Here is a 26,195-nt window from a genome sequence, read left to right as displayed (position 1 = left end):
AAGAATCCAAGAATGGCCTCCAGGACAAATAGCTCAGTCAGCACAGTGGGGGAGGGGTTAGTCTGGCAGGAAGTCTCTGCAGTCCTCAACCTAGCTTTACACATGCTGGTCAACAGTCTGTAAAGAACCAGACGTGGGCCAGAGGAAAAAGGCTATGTGCTAACTTCAAACCTGACCCATACATTTGGAGAAAGACCCATTTCCCGTGGCTGTGCCCACGTCAACAATATACATCCAATCAGTACTTATACTGCTACCTACAAAAGGAAATTTTAGAACTGAAGAATAACACATATGGAAATTTACTAGATTATTTTTACTTAAAGAGTAAGGAGGGGCAAACAGTCATACAGGTTTAATTCAATCTGTAAAACAGAAAAAATGTTGAAAGAAATGAACACAGCATCCTAGGTATCGTTGGGATTAAAAACCAAAGGTTAAATATCAACAGAATTTGAATCTAAAAAGATCTAGTAAAACAAATGAGAGTGCAAAGCACTGTAAGAGGCCATGACACACACAGTACAACCACTTCCTAGATCCAGATTCAAACACTACTTTCCAGTGAAAGGGACCAGGCTCCTCAGACAAACAGATGTTTATAGGACAGGGTGGGGAAACCCAAGATGAGCCTAGAGGGTGGCAGCTGATTCTAGATAAAGTCAAGTGACAACCAAGACTAGCCACCACAGATTCTTCCAGGGGGACAAAGGAAGGAGAGTCTCAAAGAGACAGGAGCCAACCTGAAGAGCTCCTAAAGGCTGGACCAGGAAGCATAAAGCAAGCAGTGGTGATATTGGGTTAGAACCCAAAGAACGACAATGCCACCTATTCTCCTATAAACATAAGGCTGACCACATGGATGAATATGCCCTCTTACAGTAGACTTAGCAAATGACAGGGAACAGGAAGGGGAAACACCATTCTCAGCAGAGAAACCCAGAAATCTTCACACAGTTCAGCCTCAGCATCACTGAGGTGCCAGTCCCCACTTCACACCCTGGTAGCATGCAGTGAGAAGGGCACTTTGTACTGGATGGTAGACCCTCCAGCTACCTTTCTCCCTCTCAGAGACCAGGTAGCACCCACTGCAGCCTCTCTCCAGTCTTCCGCAGTTCTCTCTCTGACATTCAGCTGTGAACAAGGCTAGTTATCCCCACCACCACCACCTGCTATTGCACGTAAGTTTATACTCCTACCTAGTATTTGATCCCTGAGCATGTGGGCTAAACCAGACTAAGTTATGTGGTGTGAAACTTCCTGCCACACCTAGACACAAAAGTCAGAAACTCCCTTTTATCTCTGTGTTTTTCTAAGGGAAAAGCAGAGGGTGTGTCTCTCCCTTCAGGATCTGTCATGTGATGAGGCTCCTAAGTTTTGAGGAAAGGTTTCTCTCTCCCTTTCAGGCTGCACTCTGCTGTCTGCTGTGTTAGCGTCCTCCCAACTGCTCTCCTACTTCAAGTCTCAATTCATGGGCCTTGCTGTGGTCTCCCCTACCTAAAGCAGCTCTTTCTGAAGGGTAAGTGTGTTAGCTCCTTTCTCAGACCTGCTGAATCTGACCTGCATTCTTGTTATCACACCCAAAACTACACCTCTCTGGGCGTGAGAAAATGTCATGTTCACATTGACAGACATCCTAAAAACACTAGGCCAGTACTGAGCAACAGCATGAGGCCCCTGAACAGCATGTGTGGGAGACACAGTTCCAGTCTGATGTAAAATGTGCTAAGACAGAAAAAAAAGGGATATGAAAATACTATAGGTAAAAGTTTATACAAAGACAACCTTTTAAAATTAATAAATATACATTACACAAGAAAGCTTAGGGAAGCTGGTGATGACTATGTGGCAATACCCTTCACTATCTTTGTAACTTTTTGATAAACCTACACGTATTTCAGAAGTAACCATTAATCTTTAGAATTGTGGCCATTGTGGTGGTATATGTCGCCCATCAGGGCACGGAAGAGGGTAAGATAGAAAGCAGCTCAGGACCAGCCTTCCAGAGCATGGAAAATCAGATGAAACATAAACTTAAAGTTCAAAGAATCTGATAAGTGAGAGCATTACAAATCTAAAAAATGCCAAACTATATCACTATCAAACTTCAAAAAAAAAAGAAAAGAAAAAAGGGAGAGAAAAAAAAGAAAATCTTAAAAGTAGCCAGAATAAACGATACAGACCTCACAGGGAGCCTGATGCATTGATACATTCAAGACTGACTTCTCACACACAAGGCGGCCTCAGAAAATAGGAGGCTAGTCTAGTTTTTAAGTGCTAAATGGAGGGGCAAGCTTTCCTCAAGTATATGCTTTAAATTCTACTGCCAACTGTACTTGTCGAGATGGCAGCCCATTCCTGGTAATCATTAAGACTGACAAGTGGAGTCAGAATTAATTTTTACTTTATTCAAAACAGAAATACCCTATTAATTTAAAACAAATACAATATAAGACTAATGCTCCCTCCAAAATATTTACTTCCTTCTTCCTCCAAGAAGTCTCATAAACACTGGCTAAGATGAGGTGGCTCTGTGAAGAACCATCTCTTAAAGACAGATGGCTCTCAGCTTTCCAGCCCTTGGACCTGTGTGGCACACTTTCCTGTCTCCCCAGGGTGGGGATGCTGTTCGTTGGCATCCTTAAAGAGTTAGTACAGTTTAAAGCTGAAGTTGTTAGAAATAGCAGAATCGGTTTGACACAAGAACCACCATCAACTCCCAGACAGTTTTAACCTTTGCATTCTGGTTACTTTAACTTGATTTATTGGGTTCCAGTACTACAACCTTAAGCTTTCCCCCTTTGCTCTTTATTTTTTTTTTTTCACTTTGAATAAAATACAGTGTTGAACAACAGAAAACTGTGTGTCCAAAGTACCAGGATATTCAGAATTTAAATTCCCCCTGGAGCTGTAACTCCAACCACACCCCCATGTATATATAAACTACAATAGGGTCTTTCATTGCAGAACTCAGACCCATGAGGCAATTTCATCCATCACTGAGTAAATACTGCAGGAAATGTAGTCAAACAGGGATTTGACTTTATTCCCTTAACTATAAATAAAAATATGTAGCGCTTTGTAGGATTACCACATGTGGTAGCATGTCAGCTCCTCAAGCAATCTCTAAACCCACCTAAGCACAGGGGTAACAGCCTGCAGTCAGCAACCACGTGTGAAAGACCCTACTGTGATGTGTGCAGAGCTCAGACCATCCTGGGAAGACCCTACTGTGTGTGATGTGTGCAGAGCTTAGACCATCCTGGGAAGACCCTACTGTGATGTGTGCCGAGCTCAGACCATCCTGGGAAGACCCTACTGTGTGTGATGTGTGCAGAGCTCAGACCATTCTGGGAAGACCCTACTGTGATGTGTGCCGAGCTCAGACCATCCTGGGAAGACCCTACTGTGTGTGATGTGTGCAAAGCTTAGACTGTCCTTGGAATATTAGAAAGTGCACATGAGGATGAAGCAGGAACCATGACTGCCAAGATAGGGAAAGCAGATCACCCTCAAGTAGCTGGACCTCGGCGTGACAATTAGCCAAGGGTAGAGGAGAGGTCTGGGATGTGAACACCAAATCCAATAGTGTTTGACTCCCACCAGCAAAAGCTGACCCTAAATTCTGCTGAACTCGGACTGATATCAGTGTTTTCCCTGGCTACCCAGATCACATTTATTCCCAAGGCAGCCATGCCTCTTTGCCTGGTTTGTTTGTGCCCATGGTGTCCGCAGTACTGGGTTGCAGAGATCAGGATGTAAGTAATGTCCATCAATTTTCAATCCCTTGATTGACAACATGCGTGTGAAACAGAGCCCATTTCAATTCTGGAGTACGTTACTTAAACTGGATTACAGTGGGCTGATCAGAAAGACTCCTCTGAGGGTTCCCTGCAGCTAAAGATGATAGGAGACTTCACCTGGTCATCAAGACCTGCACTTGGGACAGAGGCTGGTCAGTCAGTCACTCAGCGGCTGCCTCTGACTGTTTTCCAGACAAGGTTTCTCTGTGTAGCTTTGCTGTCCTAGAACCTGCTCTGTAGACCAGGTTGGCCTCGAACTCACAGAGCTCTGCCTGCCTCTGCCTCCTGAGTTCTGGGATTAAAGGTGTGCACCACCACCACCACTGGGTTTCAGTCTCTGACATCTTAGATGTGCCGTGACAAACATTGTTATATTTATTTCCTATGTTCATAGCAGCATTGTTTGTAATAGCCAGAACCTGGAAACAACCTAGATGCCCTTCAATGGAAGAATGGATGAAGAAAGTATGGAATACATACATATTAGAGTATTACTCAGCAGTAAAAAACAAGGACTTCTTGAATTTTGCATGCAAATGGAAATAGAAAACACTATCCTGAGGTAAGCCATACCCAAAAAGAGGAACATGGGATGTACTCACTCATATTTGGTTTCTAGCCATAAATAAAGGACATTGAGCCTATAATTAGTGATCTTAGAGAACCTAAATAAGGAGAACCCAAAGAAAAACATATAGGCATCCTCCTGAATATTAACCTTCATCAGGTGATGAAAGGAGACAAGAGACAGAGACCCACATTGGAGTACCGGACAGAAATCTCAAGGTCCAAATCAGGAGCAGAAGGAGAGAGAGCACGAGCAAGGAACTCAGGACCGCGAGGGGTGCACCCACACACTGAGACAACGGGGATGTTCTATCGGGAACTCACCAAGGCCAGCTGGCCTGGGTCTGAAAAAGCCTGGGATAAAACCGGACTCGCTGAACATAGCGGACAATGAGGACTACTGAGAACTCAAGAACAATGGCAATGGGTTTTTGATCCTACTGCACGTACTGGCTTTGTGGGAGCCTAGGCAGTTTGGATGCTCACCTTACTAGACCTGGATGGAGGTGGGTGGTCCTTGGACTTCCCACAGGGCAGGGAACCCTGACTGCTCTTCAGGCTGACGAGGGAGGGGGACTTGACTGGGGGAGGGGAGGGAAATGGGAGGCGGTGGCGGGGAAGAGACAGAAATCTTTAATAAATAAAAAAAAAATGCAGTCTCTGAAGTCTCCAAAAAGGTGATGGGATCCCACAACAACCATTCCTCCAGGACCATGACAATGCCTCTATGCAACACTGTATCCCATCAGACAGTGCATTTCATGTTTACATTCCACTGGCTGTTCCACTAGAACCGAGCATCTAACACAGACTGTCATGTGACAGTCCATGCATCCCAACTGGACAAAACACAATTCACAAAACATTCTTAATACCAGACACTAAAAATGGGCAATCTAGGAGTTAGATGATGGCGCAAAGATGTTTAATAATGGAAAAACTGGGAAATAAATTCATTTTTAGGTCTTCTCTACTTCTCTACCTAGCACAGGAACAGCTTTGCTGACTCACACCAATGCAAAATATGAAGCCAATTTCCACAAAGAAGCTCGAGTGGCCAAAGAGCTCGCCTGACCCTCTTCAGCAGGGAAGCCATCCCTGTTCCCCTGCTACCACCCCAGCTTTCAGGACAGTCTGAAAGTCTTCAGAACCCAAGTAGTCCACCCCAGGGCAGAGCAGTGAGCCGAGTGCTGAGACCAAGGCTGAGACAGGGCAACTTCGAAGTACTCTGCCCACAGGGACCCAAAATCAACAGCCACTGAAGAATCTTGTTGATATAATTCAATTAATGCAGCTTCAAAAATGAAAGAACTGACTTGACAGTTAAAGATATCTCAGACCACCCAGAGAATTTTGTGATAATGAAATAAAAATTAACAAATATGTAAAACTGTGTTAGAAGATCTAATGTAATTTATTTTTGTCTATAGATATTCATACTAGAAACAGGTCTAGAGCAATAAATAAGGTAGGGTTACAAAATCAGTAAAAACCAAGAGATTAAGAAAGAATTATAAATATAGACAAAACCATCAGCTTATTCAATAAGATCACCTCTCCAAGAACTGCTGAGAAACTCCATTATAAAAGCTGCTAATGGTGAAACTGAAGTAGGAACAGAACGCCGAAGTATTCCCAGCGTGAGTGGCACCTGCTGTCACACAGTGAAAACGGCTACTCCAGCTCCCAAAGAAATTAAAGACAGGGATTCAAATGCCAACTCCTCCTCCCAAATGCAAGCCCCTCAAAAACACATTTATGGAATCGTCTGGTGGAAAAGCCCCCAATATATTTGCTTTAAAACAAGAAAACCTACCCAAATGTTCATTATCTGATAAATGGTTACACAAAGTGTGTTCTAGACCCACAATGGAATACTATCCAGCCATAAAATTGAAGTGCTAGGGGGGCTGGAGAGATGGTTTAGTGGTTAAGAGCCTTGGCAGCTCTTCTATAGGTCCTGAGTTCAATTCCCAGCAACCACAGGGTGGTAATGAGATCTGTAGATCCTACAAACACCACCAACAGAGTGTGCCAAGGAGCCTATCCTGAAGACCATCTCCAGGGCACAGGCAGAGCCTGGGCTCCCCAAATCCACCATCCCCGCAAGAAAACATGGGTTCCATGGCCTCATGAAGGTCTAGTGCGGAGGACGATTTAGAACAACTTCTAAGATGAGCTTAGCCCTGTTCCTGCCTAGACACATTATCCCCCCCCCCCCACACACACACAGTAAGGGTCAGACACTCTGCAGAGGTCACCCACCCAGCACCCCCCCACACACACACAGTAAGGGTCAGACATCTCTGCAGAGGTCACCCACCCAGCACCCCCCCCACACACACACACACAGCAAGGGTCAGACATCTCTGCAGAGGTCACCCACCCAGCAGTGACACAGGACATGCAGGGTCTGTACTCGGTCCCACTGGAAGAAGCTGTGACTAAACCCTGGCACAGAGGAAGGCAGAAACTGCTCCAAGAACTGAGAAAAGGGGAAAATGACTCCTGGCCCTTCTTGTTGCTTACTGTTTCCAGGAGCTAGATACAATAATTTATTCTGACAATTCTTCATAGGAAAAAGAGTCCAAGTCCTTAAACCCATTTCTGCCCCGACCGCGGATGGCTTCAGAGTTCCTGTCTCATGTTCCTGCTGGCATGTGGCTTCGAGCCTGCATGCGAAGCCACACTCCTGGAGCATTTTTCAGCTTTGCCTTATAACCCTGAAATACAAAAGTAGGCTTTCTAAAAACTGATCAGAATACACTCCAGCACTGTGACATCCTTAAGCCTTGGGACCACAGCCCAACGAGGCAGGAAGATCCCGCAAGTCAGAGGTCAGGGAGGCCCAGGTCTAAACAGGTGTCTTCTAGATCGGCAGGACAGCTATGCTCATGAACTTATAGCAGCCATGGTTGCTTGCACGAGATCAAGCCAGGAGTAACATTCCAGCTTGGAGCTGGGACAGACTCATAAGCAGCCCCTAGCACTCTCCTCCCCCAGAAGCCACTGATACTTGATGGCTTCTGGTGGAAGGGAGAGAGTCAGCCTTCTCTAAGTGTGGCCCTCTAGAAGGCCAACCTCACTCCAGTAAATGGCCCTATACCCATGAGTTTATGAACAACACCGACCAGACTCAGTGGGTTATTTTAAAAAGAGGACATGAAGTTGAGGAGGGGTAGAGAGGCAGGTATGGGAGGAGTCACTGGGAGAAGTGGCGGCAAATATGATCAAAATATACAATATGCAAATAAAATTGAGAATTTCACCCAGTGGCACCAGTTTTGTGTCACACAATTGTACTCAGCCATCTTCTGGGACATTTGTATCCTAGGAAGAGTGTTCATGATGTCCTAGCATCTCTGCATGATTTCCCAGAGAATAGCAAACAGCTGGTAGTTCAGGACTAGTAATTAAGGTTCATATTTGTGAATAATCTCAGAACTCATGAAAACATTTATATCTTGGAATTCCCCAGGGTAAAAGTGTAATTAAATCACCTCCAGCCTTGGAAGTGAATCACGGTGTTTCTCCAAGCTGCTGTGTGGACTCCATGCACTACATAGAACATGGGGAGACAGGGGCTGCTGGAAATGCAGACGCGGAGACGAACGATATGATGCCCAGGCTACTGAAGGACAGCCTCCAGGAGAGGAGCCAACCATCCACACGGGAGCAGGATGCTCAGAAAATTTTCACGGACTTAACAGTTTCTGAGCTACCTGAACCACCCTTGCCCTCACAACCATGGGATCAGGATTCTCTCAAGCCACTGCACACAAAGTTTATGAAAATCAAGGAAGACAGGCAGTGGTAACAGCTCGGTGTAACATACTTGTCAGGCGAGCATTGAGGACTTGAGCCCAAGTGGAAAGCCTGGCTTGAAGGTGCACATCTCTAATCTCAGCACTGGGAAGGTAGATCCAAGTAGATCCCTGGGCTCCCTAGAAATTCAGCACACCCAGTTGGTCAATTCGAGGCCAGAGACACACCAAGGCGGTCAGTGCAGAGCACCCAAGGGTGACCTCTGGCCTCCACATGCATGACTGCACATTTGCACTGTCAACATACACACAAGTCCAGGAGCAAATATTTCAGATGAAACAGGAAGCACAGTGAAAGGCTCTGCTCTTTTCCACCGTATTTGACATTGTTTGGGCTCCAGGGTGAACTGCAGCCATGGACAGTGTGAATGTAAAGAAACTTTAATGCCCCCCTTTCATCACCACGTTTCTCTTGTCTCAGCCATTAAGTTGACCTACGTGGGCTGCTAATGTGGAATTTACACCTGTTCCAAGACCTGCCTGAAGTTCTTGTTAAAACAAACGACTGGACCTTAAGGATCTGTATGCCTAACAGATCCCACGAGATGCAAATATTCCTACTCCAAGGCTAATCTATTCCCAACCACTGTGATTAGGAGTTCAATTTCAATGATGCTTTAAAACAAATTGCATCTGGCAAAAGATTCCAGCCACTTGCAAGATCTCAGGCAGGATGCTGTTTAGTATACTGAGGAATTCGGGCCATTCAACATTTGCAGGGTGGATGATAAACACATCCTGTCTTGGCCACACCTCCCCCAATCCTGGCTCCTGTCTGACCCCACAGCCCCAACTTCCTGCCTTACACTAACAGTCTCTTTGTTTTCTTTGTAAGAAGCCAAACAGGAAGGGCAAGAGGTCCCCATTCCTGTCCTTGGATGAAGACTTCCTCAGTCACTAAGAGGATGGGCTCCCTCCACGAGAGATTCTTTCATCAGGTAACCAGGTCACCTGGGCACAGATGAACTTGGGGCAAGGCTAGGTCAAGGGTAGACTCAAAATTCCCTCAAAACAACAGAAGCGGTCAGACCTCAGTATTTATACTCCAGCTTGTGTGGGGATAAACACACACCATGTCACAGCTTCTCACAGAGGTAGATCCAGAATGCCCACACCAGCTGGGTGCCCTGCTCTTAGGAAAGGGGTTTTCCAGTCATCTCATCAAGATGTGAGTATCAGGTCAGCACTTTTTGTGTACTGAACATGCTGTGCAAGCATTTCACCCTTGAACTATATCCCAGTCCCTTAAAAACACCATACCAGGGGGGCTGGAGAGATGGCTCAATGGTTAAGAGCACTGCCTGCTCTTCCAAAGGTCCTGAGTTCAATTCCCGGCAATCACATGGTGGCTCACAACCATCTGTAATGAGGTCTGGTGCCCTCTTCTGGTCTGCAGACATACACACAGACAGAATATTGTATACATAATAAATAAATAAATAAATATTTAAAGAAAAAAAACACCGTACCAGGTTTTTTTCTTCTGGGCCATCAACCAGCTTCCAATCATGACACAGAGGCTTCTTACTAGTTACGAATGCTGAGGATCCTTCCTGCGTAGCTCTTTTAAATTAACCTGTTTCCCTTTATCTGCCTCTTGCCTCAAAGCTTTTTACATTTCCTTCCTTCTGGATATCTTACTTTCACGTTTCTGGTGTCTGGCTGGCGGCTGCCTGGCTTCTCGACCTGGTCGTAACCCCTTCTTTCTGCTCATTCTCTTCTCCCATTTCTCTTAAGCCTAGATTCCTCCTTTTATTTATTCTCTCTCCCTGCCAGCCCTGCCTATCTTTTTCCTGCCTAGCTGTTGGCCATTCATCTTTTTATTAGACCAATCAGTGCCTTAGGCAGGGAAGGTGAAACAAATGCAACATCTTTTTATAATTACACACACATCCTTACATCGTTAAACAGATGCAGCATAAACAAATGTAACACACCTTTGCCTAGTTAAATAATATTCCACAACAAAACACCTCTAACAATAGAAATAAGCTTATTATAGTTTAAATATCTATGTAAGAGCTACAGGGCACTTATTAAAAAACATTGTGCCTGGGCAATTTGTCTGCATGTATGTCTCTGTACCACACAAAGAGGTCAGAAGAGCCTTCAGTTCCCCGGCAACTGGAGTTACAGAGGGCTGTGAGCACCAGGTGGGCGCTGGGAACTGAACCAGGCTCTGACTGTTCTTTTCTCCCAAGGGAATGTATAATGACTGTTGACACTAATCCATTTATAATATATGGACCAACAGGCCATGCCTAGCACAGTGACATGAACAGCTGAGCTGTGAAATCTTCCCGCAGCAGGCAGATCAGGATCTCCCACTCTTCTTCCCCACCAACATGTCTACTATCACACAGACACACCCGTCTCTCAGATGTCATACTTTGTCCAATCCATTTACTCTCTGTCCCTAAGGCAATGGCTTCTAACTGGGGGTGACTTAGTCTTTCAGAAGATATTTAGTGTTGCTTAAATTATTTCCTTAGAGAAGACTTAAACAATACCCCCAGCCCCACAAGGTTCCAACAAAAAATCGAGGTACAAGCCGGGCGGTGGTGGCGCACGCCTTTAATCCCAGCACTTGGGAGGCAGAGGCCGGCGGATCTCTGTGAGTTCGAGACCAGCCTGGTCTACAAGAGCTAGTTCCAGGACAGGCTCCAAAACCACAGAGAAACCCTGTCTCGGGGAAAAAAAAAAAAAAAAAAAAAAAAAAAAAAAAAAACCCGAGGTACAATTCCATCAAAATTCACTCTGGGAACCAGCGTGTGTATTGGGGTTACTTACGGAGCAATGGGTGAGGAGTTACAGGGCCGAGCATGGGTAATCCCAGTGGAAGGGTAACTGGAAGGTCTGTACCCAGCATGGTCGCTGCCGCTGTGGCTGCTCAGATGGAGCTCCTCCCCTAGTCTATATACCCCATAGCCAATCCCCAAGGCCTTGGGCAATTGGGGCAGAATTGCACTCACCTGGTACAGAGGAATGGCTAGATGCTCAGAGAAGGGTTCCATGACCCTCCCCGGCCCCCTTTCTACAAAGTAACGTCCAAAGTCAGTAGGCCCAGCTGTGATGACCTATTCAAATGGAAACAGCTGAACTCATGGGGCTGGAGGACAGTCCTTTAACACTTGGCCATATACAGGGACATCGGTGGTAATCAGGTGGGCTGCTCCTGACACCCAGAGAGCAGTACCTAACAATGCAAGGAACAGTGTGACCCAGAGTCAGAGATAAACATTCCCAGTGCTGAGATTCCATGATGCTCTGGAAAGAGTGCAGGTCATGGCCTTGTTTCTTTTCTTTAGCATTGAACTATTCATTTGGAGGTGGTGCCATGGCACCCCTGTGGAGGCCAGAAGACAGCACTTGGGAGCCGGTTCTGTCTGTCCACCATGTGGGTCCTGGTTTCCCTCTGACCCATTTCACTAGGCCCCATTTACCTATTTTTTTGGTCACTCACATGATAATTTGGCCTCAATTTTCCTGCTCTTTCATTCTTCTGATCAACTGTTCTACAAGCCCTCATCCTCAATGGAGTCACTCGACTTCTACATCTCAACTGAGCATACAAAGAACAATAAAACTAAATGAGCAACACAATCACATGAGTGATTGGCTCATATTCACAAGTTCCAGTATGAGAAGAGAGATCTCCCTAATTGCCCCTGCAGTTCAGTTCCTGGCCTTTCTCACTAGCCATTATTCTAAACTTCACGACATGAATACTGTATTAAAACTCATTCACTTCACTTAAAATCTTTCGCTGTAATAAGGCGTGAGCTTTTACACGTTCTCTCTCCCCCTCCCTCCCCTCCCTGGAATGCTAATCCAGGGTCTCCTACCCACCAGACAAAAGCTCTCACTGAGCAGACCTGTGAACCCCGCAGGGACTCAGTGTCATCTCTTCCCACCTTTCCCTTCTAAGGACACAGCCATGGCCTGACTGTTTGCCCCTCTGGGTCCTTGATTTATCAATCATCAAGCCCTCTGAATTCTCCACCTCAACTCCTCCTCTTTCCCATCCTTTTTTATCTGAGAAGAGATTGCTCCAAACCCCCCAGATGAACAAAGCACTCTCTATCCCATACCATTCTGCCTATTCTTTCTCCCCAACCCCCTTCTGTGCACTAGGCTCTGCTCCCATCTTGCTAGACTACCCAAGTTCCACAGTGAAGGCAAATTCAGTAGGTCCTCTCAGCCTTTAATTTGGCAGAATTAATACACGGACGACCCCCCCCCCCCATGCGCGCCCGCAGGGTCTCTTCTCTTTTAGGATCTGGGATTACACTCTCTCCTCTATCTTTGTACTTCTGGCCTTCTCCCACCTCTTAGATGAACAATGTCCTCTGTGTCCTATAGCTCTGGCTTCAAACCTTATTCACTCAATCTACCCAGATTCCTCACTCACACCCAGGACCAAGGTCAAAACCCTGACACGTCAATCCAAGTGTCTCTGAGAACTGTCATACTGGTCATTCTCTCTGCAATCTAGTACAGGTCACATATCACTACAGAAAAAAATGATAACTGAATATATGTGCGTAAAAGACTTGGAGGCTCCTCTTATAAGCAAGGATGGCTCACCTGAACACAGCATGCTGGAATTCTTTCTTTGCAGAATGGATTCTTCTAAATCTACAAATATAGCCAGTATAAATATAGCCAGAAGACTGAGCATCTTGAGATTCTCAAATGTTCAACAAAGGATAATAGAATCTCTACCTACTACACATAACAGACAGCTCAGACCTCCAAATGTACAATATACAATGACATATGCTTGATATTATTGGTAACAAGAAGCACTGGTGGATTTGCCTTCTATGCCAAAACAGAGCAAGTACATCTTGATTCCCATTGCTTTCCAAAATTAGACCTTCAATTGCAAATGTTAAAGTGTAAGCAAACGAAAAGTCAGGAGACATTACAATGGAACTGAAAATACAGAAATGCTACTTCACAACAACTTCTCCAGGAAGCAAGCATCACAGACTAACAAATCAGCAGTGAAATGAATGTGTCAGAATCCATTCGGACAGTCACTGAGGCTAAGGACAAAAAGTTCCCTGCCACAGGCCCTGAGTGTGGGAACCACACAGTGTTCAAAGACAAGGCTCTAAAAGGACAAGAACTCAGTTGTGGAGATGTGGTCTCAATTCCCTGTGGATGTGACTGTTCCATGCAAACCAGACGCTGGTTTCTTCTTTCACTGCCCAGTGAGCCCAGTTGTGTCCAGTTTTAAGATAGTGAAAAGGAAAAGGTGGGCAAGGAGCACAGCAAACTGTTAGCCAAGTTCACTACAAAGTTAGTACTGACTAAGCCTAGGGATAAATGAGCTTCAGAGCCAGACAGCCCAAGTTTAGATCCCAACGTCACCAACCAAACAACTTTGTAACTCCAACAATCCATCCAGTTTGCCTATGCTACAGCTTCTTCACGCATATAACAGGAACTAAAACAAATTCTCACTTTATGGGCAAAACGCCTAGGCCATGTGTGGTGCTGTGAATGCTGTATAACCTATATCGCCATCCTATTTCCTTTACTATTTTTAGGCTCCATGTCACACTACAGTCTGTGCTCCGACTCCAGCTTATCAATGCCCACCAGGTACTGTGTTCACAGCACAAACACTGGAGCCACACTATCTGCAGGCTCACAATCCATCACCCAGGACTGAGTTCATGCAAGATTCAATCCACCCCAAAAGGGGATGTGGCTCTGACACATGGTGCAGCATGAATAAGTTCTGGGAACACTCTGCGTGAACTCTCCCAGTCACGAGTGGGCAGATGTGGCAGGATTCCATCAACATGAGATCTCTGGAGCTGGCAAACACAGTGGAGCAGGATCAGAGGACATCTGCAGTCCGGGGTGAGGGAGATGGGAAGCAATTATTTAATGGGTGCAGCATTTCTTTGGGAGGTGATAATGAAAAGTTTTGGAAATGCATTTCAGTGACCACATAGCTTTGTGAATGTACTTGATACCACCCAATTGTGCACTTAAAGAACTTAAAATTGTTGGGACCATTTGGAGTCCTGGCCTCCAGCTGCTTTTCCCTGATAGTGACCTTTACTTTCCTTCTGATTTGAGTTACTGAAAGCTGTGTCAAAGTTGTTTACCAGCTCTGCTTCACAAGCACGTGTTGCCTTGCCTTGAAAATCAGAGGGTGAGGTTTTCACCTGTTGGCCCACCTGACTGTTGGGTTTTTATAAGCCTCCGTGGTGCTTTTGAATAGGGGACTTCTTACCAGTGACCTAGAGGTCCGTGTCCCTGTCTCTGCCTGTGTGTCTTTGTATGTTTCAACCTCCAGCCCCTTGCCTGAAGCTCGGGAACTGTATGGTAGCGCATAGAGCACAGACAGGCGTTGTGCGCTGCATAAAATGGTAATTTTTGTCCTGTGTATCATCTAGGAACATACACAAAATAAAAATAACCTTTTCAAAACCCACAGAACACATCTTCAAAGAAAGCTGTATCATCAGCATGGGTCTTAACTCATTTTCAAGCTTCTAAGTAGGGCACTGTAGGAATAAACATCGGCTTGTAGCTGGCCATGGTCTAAAACACCCAACAGATGGGGGCCGGGAGCACAGCTTAAAATTTTCAGAAATGAGATTATGTTGTGGGATGTTTAACTCTTTACTCTTTTGGGGGCCCACCACCCCGCTCCCAGATAAATCACACACGGAGCTTATTCTTAATTATAAATGCCCAGCCTTAGCTTGGCTTGTATCTAGTCAGCTTTTCTTAATTTAAATTCTTGTGACTACCTTTTGCCTCAGGGTTTTTATTATTCTCTATTTCTTCTTTCTCCGTGGCTGGCTGCGTGGCTGGGTGGCTGCGGAGCTGGGTGGCTGCAGAGCTGGGTGGCTGGCCCCTCATGTCCTCCTTTTGTTGTCTTGCTCTTCTCTTCCCAGATGTCTCCTATTTATTCTCTCTGACTGCCTGTCCTTGCTCCTGCCTTGCTATTGGCCATTCAGCTCTTTATTAGACCATCAGGTGTTTTAGACAGGCAAAGAACCACAGCTTCACATAGTTAAACAAATGCAACATAAACAAAAACAACACAGCTTAAAATAATATTCCCCAATGGAATTATGCTATTTTTATTTTAAACAGAATCTTGCCACGTACCCCAAAGCAACTTCAAACTAGCAATTCACACTAGCAGGTGACAAGTGTTTGTCACCACGTCTGGCTTTATTTTCTGTGTTAAAGCAATTTTTAGTCCCTTGAAAGGAGAAAAAGAAATACTCTGAAGGACTATGTGAACATGGGTATGTAACAGCAGTTTTGAAGGCAAAATTAATCCTTACATGCCCATAATGGGTACATTCATGGACTTCTGCAGGGTTTCCGTTTACCAGACAACCCTGAAGTAACCTCAAAAGTCAAAGCAGAAATGCAAAGTCCGTTACTGTGACACACAAAAGTACAATATAACTCATCGGGTAAAGGGGCGAGCCCCCAATCTGTGATGTGAACTCAATCCTTCGAGCCCACATGGCGGAAGGAGACAACTCAGACGACAACACACGCAGCAGCGCACACATTATGCACACTCAGAGAGAAATACATAACTGCAATAAATAAACTTTTAAAAAGTGAAATATTTCAAATCTCAAGCAAAATTTTTATTGTACAATAAAGACACAATGAAGGGAAATTTAACGAGACATCTACAATAGCAGGCAACCAGTTATCTGGTAGCAATCACACACAGATTAAATATTAATCCAGGAACAACAGTTTACAAGGAACTAGTGTCATTTTCAAAGATGAAAGCCAGGGCCACCCTTGCTCCTGCCTATCCTTACAACATCAGGAAGCACACGGCTGCTCCTTGCTCCTGCCTATGCTTACAACATCAGGAAGCACATGGCTGCTCCTTGCAGCCAATCTGGCACCCCTCTAAGTAACACTATTGTCCCCTCTGACAACTGAGGAGACTGGGGTGTAGGAGGTTGGGAACCTTGCCTGGGGTCCCCGAGTTGCCTACTAAGCAATAGAGCCAGGGTGTAAAAATCTAGATGTCTGCTTCCACCACCTACAGTTTGTTCACTTCACCTTACTGTCCACTGGTGACAGTGGACAATGAGCCACAGAACGCTCAGCAAACGCAAACGCAAGGCAACCGGAGAGTCAGACGCAGCAGAGGCCCTGAAGGAATTGCCACATTTCAACACAGAACAAATGATGTTTCTGACTGCACAAAGAAAGAAGGCAAGACAACCACTTAATGCCTTTAAATTATTTACCGACATTTTCATTACAAAAAATGTACACATCTCTTGGAGCTCTGAATATAAAGAAACATCATTTGCCATTTATGTAATCCTCAAAGATAGATGGTGTGTGTGTGTGTGTGTGTGTGTGTGTGTGTGTGTACACGTAGAAGGAAGACATGTTTTCTGGATGTTTTAACTCTAAGAATATGAAAATTTACAGTATATCTATAAATACCCAAACAGTCTGGAGCTGCCGCTCAGTAGAAAACCCACCTGCTGTGCAAGCACAAGGACCCAAATTTAATCCCCAGAACCCGAGTAAAATAGTTGCACCCAGGTCTGCAACTCCAGTGCTGGGGAGGTGAGAACAGGCACATCCTGGGGTGATGGCCAGCCTAATCTACATGGCAAGCTCCAAGCTAGTGAGAAAACCTGTCCCCCCCAAAACCACAAAAAACCAATGGTGATCAGCATCTAAAAAAACCACAGTTGAGGTTATCATCTTGTCCTTACACACACACCCCTACTCTCTCTCACACACGCATGGAAGATGAGTGAGCAAACTCATGGGATCACATATGACTACTGTAAAAAAAAAAAAGCCTGGTATTTGACCACTAATGGTGGCTATTTAAAAACAAACAAACATAAAAACAGAAAGGAAGGAAGGAAAGAAAGAAAAAAGGAAATGGAGGAGGAAGGAAGAAAGAAAGGATGGATGGATGAATATAGGCTTTGAAGTCATACTATACCCTTGAATTTAAATATTAACTTTGCTTTTTTAGTTACTGGTAATTTTCACCCAATTTCATGGAACTAAGCTCCAGCTATTTTCTCTGTAAAGCAGACATAATAATTCATAACTCACGACACTATGCATGAACTAAGGAGACAATGAAATGTCAAGTGTTGGGCATAGTTCCTGCTAAAAGACGGTTAACAGTAAATAACATTCCACTCTGTAGTCCCCCCCCCCCCATACTGGACAACCTAATCTTTACCAACTACTGAAGCACTGGCAGCACTGGCAGAATAACACGAAGCACGGCATACGCTCCAGAAATAAATGCACTCATTGCACGTGGACACCAAACAAAAGCACGAGGGGTCAGAACTGAATTCAGCGTCAACAAGAACCCGGCTGTCGCCCTTGGAAACAGCCCCAAGCACCGCTGGCCAGCGTGGTTACCGTCTGCCCTGAGCGCCACCTTTGCAATCAACTGTCACCAGTGCTTGAAAAGCGCGGAGCGCTACGGACGCGGCTATAGTCTACGTGACAGCATCCCACGGGCTCGTCCCACGGGCTCGTCCTACGGCCGCCCGAACGGAGTAATCCCAGGGTTCACCCCTGCTCACCCCAGGGGTCCGCGTGCCCCGGAGCAGCTGACTGACAGCCGAGCCGCGGGTTACCTGTCTCAGCCGCTGGCGCTGCAACGGCACTTCCGCAGACTCCGGGTTACTACGGGCTACCGGGCAAACACCGATGGCGTCATCAACGCGCGCCCCGGGCGGCCGCGGTTCTTCCTGAGGGTCGGTCCCTCGCGCAGGCGCAGAACGCCGCGCGCAGCCTCGGTCCCCAGGGTTTGTGATTGGTAAAAGCACGCACGCCTCACTGAACTGCAAATGTATACTTTCTGCTTCTGAGACAGGGTCTCTCTATGTAGCTCTGGGTGACTTGGAGCTCACTATGTAGACCAGGCTGGCCTCGAACTCAGATATCCGCTTGCCTCTGCCTCCTGAGTGCTGTGGGTAAAGGAGTGCACTTTATTCTTTAGTCCACGCTTCTGCTGCCTGTGATTGCGGTTTACATATTCATCCCACCACAATGTCTCAAATTTGGTCCAACTGTGCGCCAGGCAGGTCTTAAATAAGGTCGCACTATATGCCAGGCAGACACTGTGTTCGCAACTACAGAGGTGGATCTGTTGTGCCTGCCCATGTGGAGATTACTCACTCACTCAGTGTGCTCTTAGAGGCAAACCTACGGCAGTAAGACTCCGAGAAACGGAAAGCAGTCAGAGCCACGTTAATACAGCCCATTATTCTCTGAAGAGACTCATTTAACTGGGGAGAGGAAAATTTTAAAGACCTGAGAGAAAAGCAGCAGAAGGATCCAAAGCACCTGGCACAGGCGCCTGCGACACCCTTGAGGAAGTAGGTTGGGAAAGAACACAAGGGGAGATCATTAAGGCTTGAGGGACTGATCCTGGAGTGCCTTCTGGGCCCTTGTAAGGAGCATGGATTCTGTCACCTGAAGAGTGAGCGACAGGACCGGCTGCTGAGTGTGTGCTGGAAATGAAGGACTCAGAAAGAAGGGTTTGAGGAAAATAGATATAAGTCAGTGATAATTTGGAAGTTGGTGTGGCAGATGGGGAGGAATTAGGTAAGCATCTTAGATTTAAAAAAATGAAATTATCAAAAGGAACTGATAAATTTTAGATAAGCAGACTTTCTGGTTATTTGATTACCCAAACCTAGAATTTGGGTTTTCTCGTTTCTCTGGCCTTTTCCACTCAGTATGTCTTGAACCTTCCCCCATCTTCCCCATTTCTTAACTTGTTCCCTCTTGGGTCTTCTTATGCTACTACCCCCAAGTCTTCAGCAGGTTTCTAATTCTAAGGGAGGAAGCGTGTGGAAGAAGCTGTGAGGGTAAGGGGCTCTCCGTCCCTACCCAGCTTTAGTTCATTTTGCCTGCCAAAACGCTGGCCCATGGTGCAAGATCCTACCAATCTTAAAAAGAAACAAATATAAAAATATCTGTCTACACAACTTTCCCAAATCTTTTTTAAAGGATTTTAAAATTATCTTTAAAAATATGTGTTTGTGTGTGTATATCTATGTGTGGACAGATGCCTATGAGTCAAGGTGTCCATGGAACCACAGGCATTGGATCCCCCAGAGCCATTGTGAGCTGCCAGATGTTGGTGCTAGGAACCCTCCTAGGTGTTTATTGTCCTAGTGTGATGACAGGAAGCTGGCTACTCTCAGATCTGTCATTCCACCCAAATCCTTTGAAATGTTTCTATTAAAAATATACCTGGCCACGCAGTAGTGGTGCATGCCTTTAATCCTAGTACTCGCTAGGCAGAGGCAGATGGATCTCTGTGAGTTTGAGACCAGCCTGGTCTACAGAGTGAGTTCCAGGACAGCCAGGGCAGTTACACAGAGAAACCCCGTCTCTAAAAAACAAAACAGCAGAAAACCCACCTGTCCCACTTAGATGATCAGTTGGCATTTGAAAAGTTGACTTGAAAATGTATCTTCTACCCCAACTCATGTGTTCTTAGTTAATGTCATTAATGTCTTGCTGGTCACCCAAGCCTGGGACCCCAAATCATCCCAATTCTCGGCCACAGTCAATTGATATTGGTCACATATGTTCAGCACCTCTTTTCTTATTAACCCTTGCCCTTGCTCGAGTTTTGAGAACTAGTCGGGTGACTTTTCTGCACCTCACTCATAAATCTCACTTATAAAGTGAGAGACTTGAACCAGATATTTCTAAAATTGGTTTTACTTGTACACACCAAGCATAACAGAATATTTGCCTGGACTGTTGTAATCGAGGCTATTATGATAGGCCAATGAGGAAGCAGAGATTGGATTTTATAGAAATAGTACAAAAATGAAATTTCACACTAGTCAAAACTAGCCATATTTTTTTTTATAGAATGACAACCTACTGGGGAAAAACTGCTTACCAAAACCATTGAAAATTGGGAAAAGTACAACAACAGACATGGTGAACTGATCATTTATTGAAAATTGATTTTAAAATCTAATACTGACAAAATGTAGTTTAAAAAGTTCAAGCAGAAATGAAAGCCATGCTATTTTCTTAAAACTCAAATGTGAATGCCTATTGTCAGAGACACATATGGCTACAATGTGTTTTGCAATGAAAGAATAATGCTAAATTATAACTTCAGTGTAAAATTTGTATGAAGGAAACTGCAACTGATTCTTGAAAAAACACTTTAATAGAGTAGAAAAAGTAAAAAAGACTATGTTATAAAGTTGATTGTAGTATGAAATTTACATATTGAATTTTTCTCAAGAAAATACTCTTGCCTGGTGAAAATACTTTGCATATGCACAATTGTATTTAAATAGTTATATTCATTTACCATAAATTAATACCACACAGAGTCAGAGCAACAGGAGTCAGCATCTTGTATACATCAATGCTCCCGTAGGTGTTTAGTTCTAACCTTGTATTTATTTAGTTCTGGTGCAAGGATAGATTTGATCATAAGGTTTGGAAGAATTAAAGAAGTGTAGTCTGGCTTTTGATGTGAGCTAACGTTGATGACTAATGTCCCTATTTTATCGGGTCCATGAATTCTCAGCTCCCACTGAGACCATGTGGCTCAGACTGAGTAATCAAAAGAACTTTCTACGTGTCTCAGCTGGACAAAACCCAATATAGGTATAGATGATGGTGACCGCTGACTGTCCCCCGACATCCAATCTCTTTTCTTCATATATTAATTAATAAAATTTTCTCATTTTAACTGGGTGTATGGGCACCTAGGAGAAGGATTTTTGTCAGCCTCCCTTTCATCTGTGATTCTTCATCCCTTCAGCCTTGAAGCAGAACAAAACAGGCTAGCTGACTCCATTGTCTTCACAGGGGCTCCTTGAGTGGTCGCCATGCCCACTTGTGGAGGGATGTTGGTGGCCAGAGGAAGGAGGCAGAAGCAAATTGAAGCAAATGTTCCAGGCTCCCTCCCCCCCTTTTAGCTGCACGTGGACCTCAGTGAGAGGCCATCGTTTCTTAACAAAAGCAGCTTCTCAGTGGCTGTGTCCCTTCTTGCTGATCATCCCAGGTCTCCTCATTCCCGTTCCTTGTCGCTCTGAAAGAATATGATTGGACCGCTCTAGCTTGTGTGGTCAGGAGGCAGGTCACATGCTGAATTTTGACTGCTGAGTCCCCTTCTTTGGACTAGGACAGGAAAATAGAGCTTCCTGCATCTGGCATTTTATCACAAAGGGTGTGACAATCCTCTGCTCAGCAGACAAATTATCCCATGCTAATCACACGCGATTTCTGGGTGATGGAGACATATTACATGGCCATGGGAAAATGTTGGCTGACAGAGAAGACAAAGATGAATGGCGATTGACAGCATTTGGGCTTCTTACGTGCCTGCACCCCGTAAAAGCTTAATTAGAATCTTCGGATTGCCCAGAAGAGGGCTCCATGTGAGATGTCCTCTAACTTGGTTGTGTACAGCACACTATAGCAAAGTGGTTTGCACCGTGGAGACCTGCTGAGGTAAGCGCCAGGGCATGCCGTTCTTTTTCTCACAAACTTCCGTTTTCTTTAGTTCACTAAAATCTAATTTGGTGAAATAATCTTTGTTCCAGTCCCATGCTTGTACGGGAAACATTTCTTTTTTAACCTCACCAAGCCATCTCCCCAGTCTGGGAAAACAATTGTTGCTCTCATGTCCTAAGAAGAGCCAGTTAAAGAGAATGATAAACCTTTTCTCTCTGTACTAACCTTTCTGCTTTCAGAGGGAGGAGCCCTGCACTAAAGTCACATGTGGAACAGACACCCGAACACTCTTCAACCCTCTGCTTGGCAGTTATTCTAGATTTTAAAACCTCAAATTGTTCATTGCTGCCAGATCAGTTTTAGAAAGCAGAGGGGGTTGGTATAGAGTCACACCGTAGACTTTAAGAGTGAACTCTCAACGTGTCTGTGTAACACCTCTCCTATTTTCTGCCACTGTTTTGGGATTCTGTTCAGAGTAAGCATTATCATAATTCTGTATTTAGTTCTAGGTGGATTAAAACAAGAGCAACATTACCAAACCACTGCATGGACTGGAACACAGGGGAAAGGACTGTGGTCAATACAGTGTGACATCCTTCACTCTTTCAAAGACAGTAATCAACAAGAGGAATTTTGAGGACCAAACAATATTGTTTCACACTGCTAATGACAAGATTTTGGAACCAACTTTCAATATGATAATCACAACAGACTATTTATTCATAGTTTGTCCTCACTGCTATAGGAATGAATGAGTAGCTTTTTTCTCCATCCCCAAAAGTCTTCAGCTCAGCATCTTCATTCCTTCCTGTATAGATAGTAGGGACCTGGAAACCCATTCCAGGCTCAGAGGTGATGGGTAGTAGGGTGGTAGTGATAGCAGGACAGCTGCGTGGGCCCAAGCAGGGGAAAGAAGAGAATCCTATCCTACAGAGGACTTGCCCTGGTGGTGGAGGGTGAAATTAGTCTTTGAACATTCCTGGAGAGAAAGCACACACACAGGAGCACACACTCATACAAGGAGCTCACCAATTGCAGAGTAGGAAAAAGATGTAATATTAAGGACTTATACCTGATGTTAAAAATATTGGCCTTCTGAAAGCAATGAATTTGGAGCAATCAGCAGAATGAGGCATCTTCTCTATCTAGATTATAAAGCACTATTTTATAAACCAATTAAAAAGCTGACACAATGGTAGCTCATAGATATAGCTTGATTGACACACAGCAGCCTTGTAATGTTAGCAACTACACAGAACAAGTAGACACTCCTATATGTTGAACACATTGATGCTTACAAAGGAAATGCAGCTTCTTCATAAGCCCTTATGCCTTCTGAAGCTTCTTGGTCCAGAACGGCCACAGGTAGTAGCAGTTCCCCCAAGTGAACAAAGCAAAGTTCAAAGAGATGAAGAGACATGACCTAACTTCAATGACCTTAATGAAATGACCTTCAACCAGTGATAAATTGTGTTGGGAAGTAGCCAAACCTCTCACCTGGATGATCCTTAGATGTGAGTTAGAAAGTCTCTCTGGGATCTCCAGCAGGTTTGTGCCCCAACTTTCTACAGAGGCAACCTGATCATTTGATTCCCTTGTTGGCTTTATCCTTCCTTCGGTCATATCCCTCACTTGCCATGAATCTTCCTGGCATAAATTATGTCATCATGTATGTTATTTCCACCCAAATCCATGCCTTAGGGTCCTCTTTTGGTGGTAAGGAACACAAATCCCTATTGCTGGTTGGACTTAATGAACATTTAATAGATGCGCAGCCCTATCCCAGTCGCTACAAAGGAGCCATTTAGGACATTTTGGGGTCCATTACCCTGAACAAAGGTGGCAACTCCAAAGAGGAAGCATGAATAAATGAGGAAAAGCAAAAGACAGCTGTGTATATAGGTGGCCCTCGTTGGGGATAAGATAGCACAATGGTGCTTACTTCCTAATATATGACTCTCCCGGGATATTAAATGTGTCTTTCAGGGAAAATAATGTCATACTGTTAAGAATTAGTAATACATACTTTCAGATGACATTAGCCTATTAATTCCAGTTCTGTCTTAGTTGAACACAAAATGCTGTTCAGTGTTTAGATGATTTATCAAGAAATGAACTGAAGCTTGCCAAATCTCTAGCTGAAGTCATAAATAATTTCAACATCTTTTATTTCACATTTGCTGTTTAAAAGGCCATAACATTGGCAAATGTATCATTGCTAGACTTTCTGCCTCAAATTGTATTTTGAGCACTAAATCTATTTAAAAAGCAGCTTAACTCACAGCTTTGTTTAAAAGCATAGACTGATGTCCACCTGCATCTGTAACTTCTCTGGGCAGAGTAAGGGTTCTCTACATATTGATGCCAAAATCTTGGCTTCAAGATGGTTTGTCTCTTCCAAAATTCATGCTGAAAATTTTTTACCAGGGTAAATATAGAGAGGTGCTGGGACTTTTTGAGGTGTTTTGGGTCTCATGGGGCTCTCTATTCTTGAAAGGATTAGTGCTAACTTTTCAGGAATAAATCACTTCTTGTGGGGAAGTGTTGGTCATCACAACAGCTTCCTCTTCTCCCTCGGGCTTTCGCTCCCGACATGTAATCCTTCCTGCTGCTCCACAGGATGAGGCCCTCACCAGATGGCACCCAGGTGCCAGTGTGATGCTCTTAGACTTCCCAGCCTCTGGGACAGTGAACCAAGATAAATTTCCTTTACAAATCACCCAGCGACAAACAGATTGAGATACATGCCAACGTCCAGAAAGAAGAGTTGACTGAGAGTTGACGGAAGACCTTTTCTATATTCCAGCCCTAGATTTCCACTCATTTCTAAGCTCTGTTCAAACAAGTCCCTTAACTGCCATTAGAACCACACTTATATATAATGTATGGACACAAAACTCTAGAGTATGCCACCATTTTTATTATGCTAAAGCACCAGTGTTCTAAGGCAGTGACAGGCAAGCCACAGTTATACAACTAACTTACCAGAATTCTTTGGTTATTGGCCAAGTTTTGGAGCCACTGATAAGTCGAGGGAAAGTCCTGCCATCCCCAAACCCCAAACTACCAAATGTGAGACTATAGGATGTTAGGATCCCTTGAAGAGCCGCTCCACAGAGGGAAACTTTCCCGAAATGACCTGACTGACAGTAGGGCTCCACGGAAGCCTAGCACGGAGAGATGTGCTGGGACCAGTAACGAAATCGGTGGTTCTGAGCCAATCTAAACAACCTCCTCCAGAAATCCTAGTCATTGCAGGGAAGGCAGAGCAGTGGGAAAGAAGAAAGGCAAGGGCTGGTCATGGAGATGTTAGAAAGGAGAGGCATGGGGAAACTGCTAGAAGAACCTTCTGTTGGCATTACAGGGAACAGGCTGTTCCATGAAGTCAATTGATCATCGCTCAAGTTTCAAAACAACTGACTGAGAATGGATGACTTCACCGGGTGTTGAAAACCTGTGAAGATGAGAACACCCACCAACAAATCATTGCAGGAAGGCAAGGAATGAGCACATTGTCACCACCAACTGGATACACAGTAGCCCAAAGCTTGATGAAACATGGCAAGTGTTGAATTATTGTGGACCAAAGAAGCTATCAACACATCTCTCTATGTACATTATTCTTCCAATGAGCTTTCCTATTGTATTTTTATCCTTCTAACAATGTATCCTTGCTTCTAGTGGTAAACACATACACACACACACACACACACACACACACACACAATACCAGCCCACCCTCTCCTGTACTATGGGGCAGTGCCTGGCAGGACTAACCACACTCCTGTCCTTTCCACTCACATGACACCATGCTTGTGAGCCAGCATTTACTTTTAAAAACAAATTGATTATGATTTAGAAGACATACAACAAGTTTCACATATCCAAAATGTAAAATTATGTATTTTCCAGTCCTTATACCTGTAACATCTGACTGCCACCCTAGAAGCTTTATTCCTGTCCTTCTCATACTTTGTCCCCTCTCTAAGTGACTGAATATTTCTATGTCATGGTAACTTATGTATATAGTCAAGAATTTCAGATCGACAAGATGACTTAACATATAACAGCCCTTGCCACAAAAGCCTAGTGATCTGAGTTCAATCCTCAGAACCCACATAAAGGTGAAGGAAGAGAATTAACGACACAAGTTGTCCTTTGGTTGGCTTCCATATTCATGCTGTGGTATGTGTGCCTACTCCCTTTGTACGCATGCACACACGCACACACACACACACATACACATTAATAAAGTTTAAAAAGAATTTCATATACATGGAATCACATTTTTTATCTGATTTTTTGATGCATACTTATTTTAAGATTTGTCCATGATACAAAGTAACCAACAGTTCCTTTTCACTGTTAAGTAGAATTTCATTGTAGGAGTATGTCATAACTTATTACCCATTCATCCGCTGATAGCTATTTGGGTTGTTTTATGGTTATTGACTATTGCAAACAAAGCTACTAACACAATTAA

General features: G+C 44.4%; 1 protein-coding gene across 23 annotated transcripts in view; it reads right to left on the bottom strand.

Annotated features, from left to right (window-relative positions):
• Window positions 1-17,912, bottom strand: part of Aopep (aminopeptidase O (putative)) — a 257,197-nt gene extending 239,285 nt beyond the window's left edge. For 22 of the 23 annotated variants that reach the window (XR_007591934.1, XR_007591941.1, XR_007591935.1 and 19 more), the window contains exon 1: window positions 17,788-17,865. The gene's annotated coding sequence lies outside the window, so the exon portion shown is untranslated. Of the gene's footprint in view, window positions 1-17,787 lie in introns of all 23 variants that reach the window. The other variant, XM_050143423.1, reaches the window with a different exon arrangement.
• Between the last annotated feature and the right edge of the window lie 8,283 nt (window positions 17,913-26,195).

This window comes from Alexandromys fortis, unplaced genomic scaffold (genome assembly GCF_014885135.2).
Source record: "Alexandromys fortis isolate MF-2015 unplaced genomic scaffold, M_Fortis_MF-2015_v1.1 scaffold_1, whole genome shotgun sequence".
In the NCBI taxonomy this organism is placed as follows: Eukaryota; Metazoa; Chordata; class Mammalia; order Rodentia; family Cricetidae; genus Alexandromys; species Alexandromys fortis.
The sequence above is the reverse complement of the archived record's forward strand: the minus strand, read 5'-3'. Positions and strand labels throughout refer to the sequence as shown.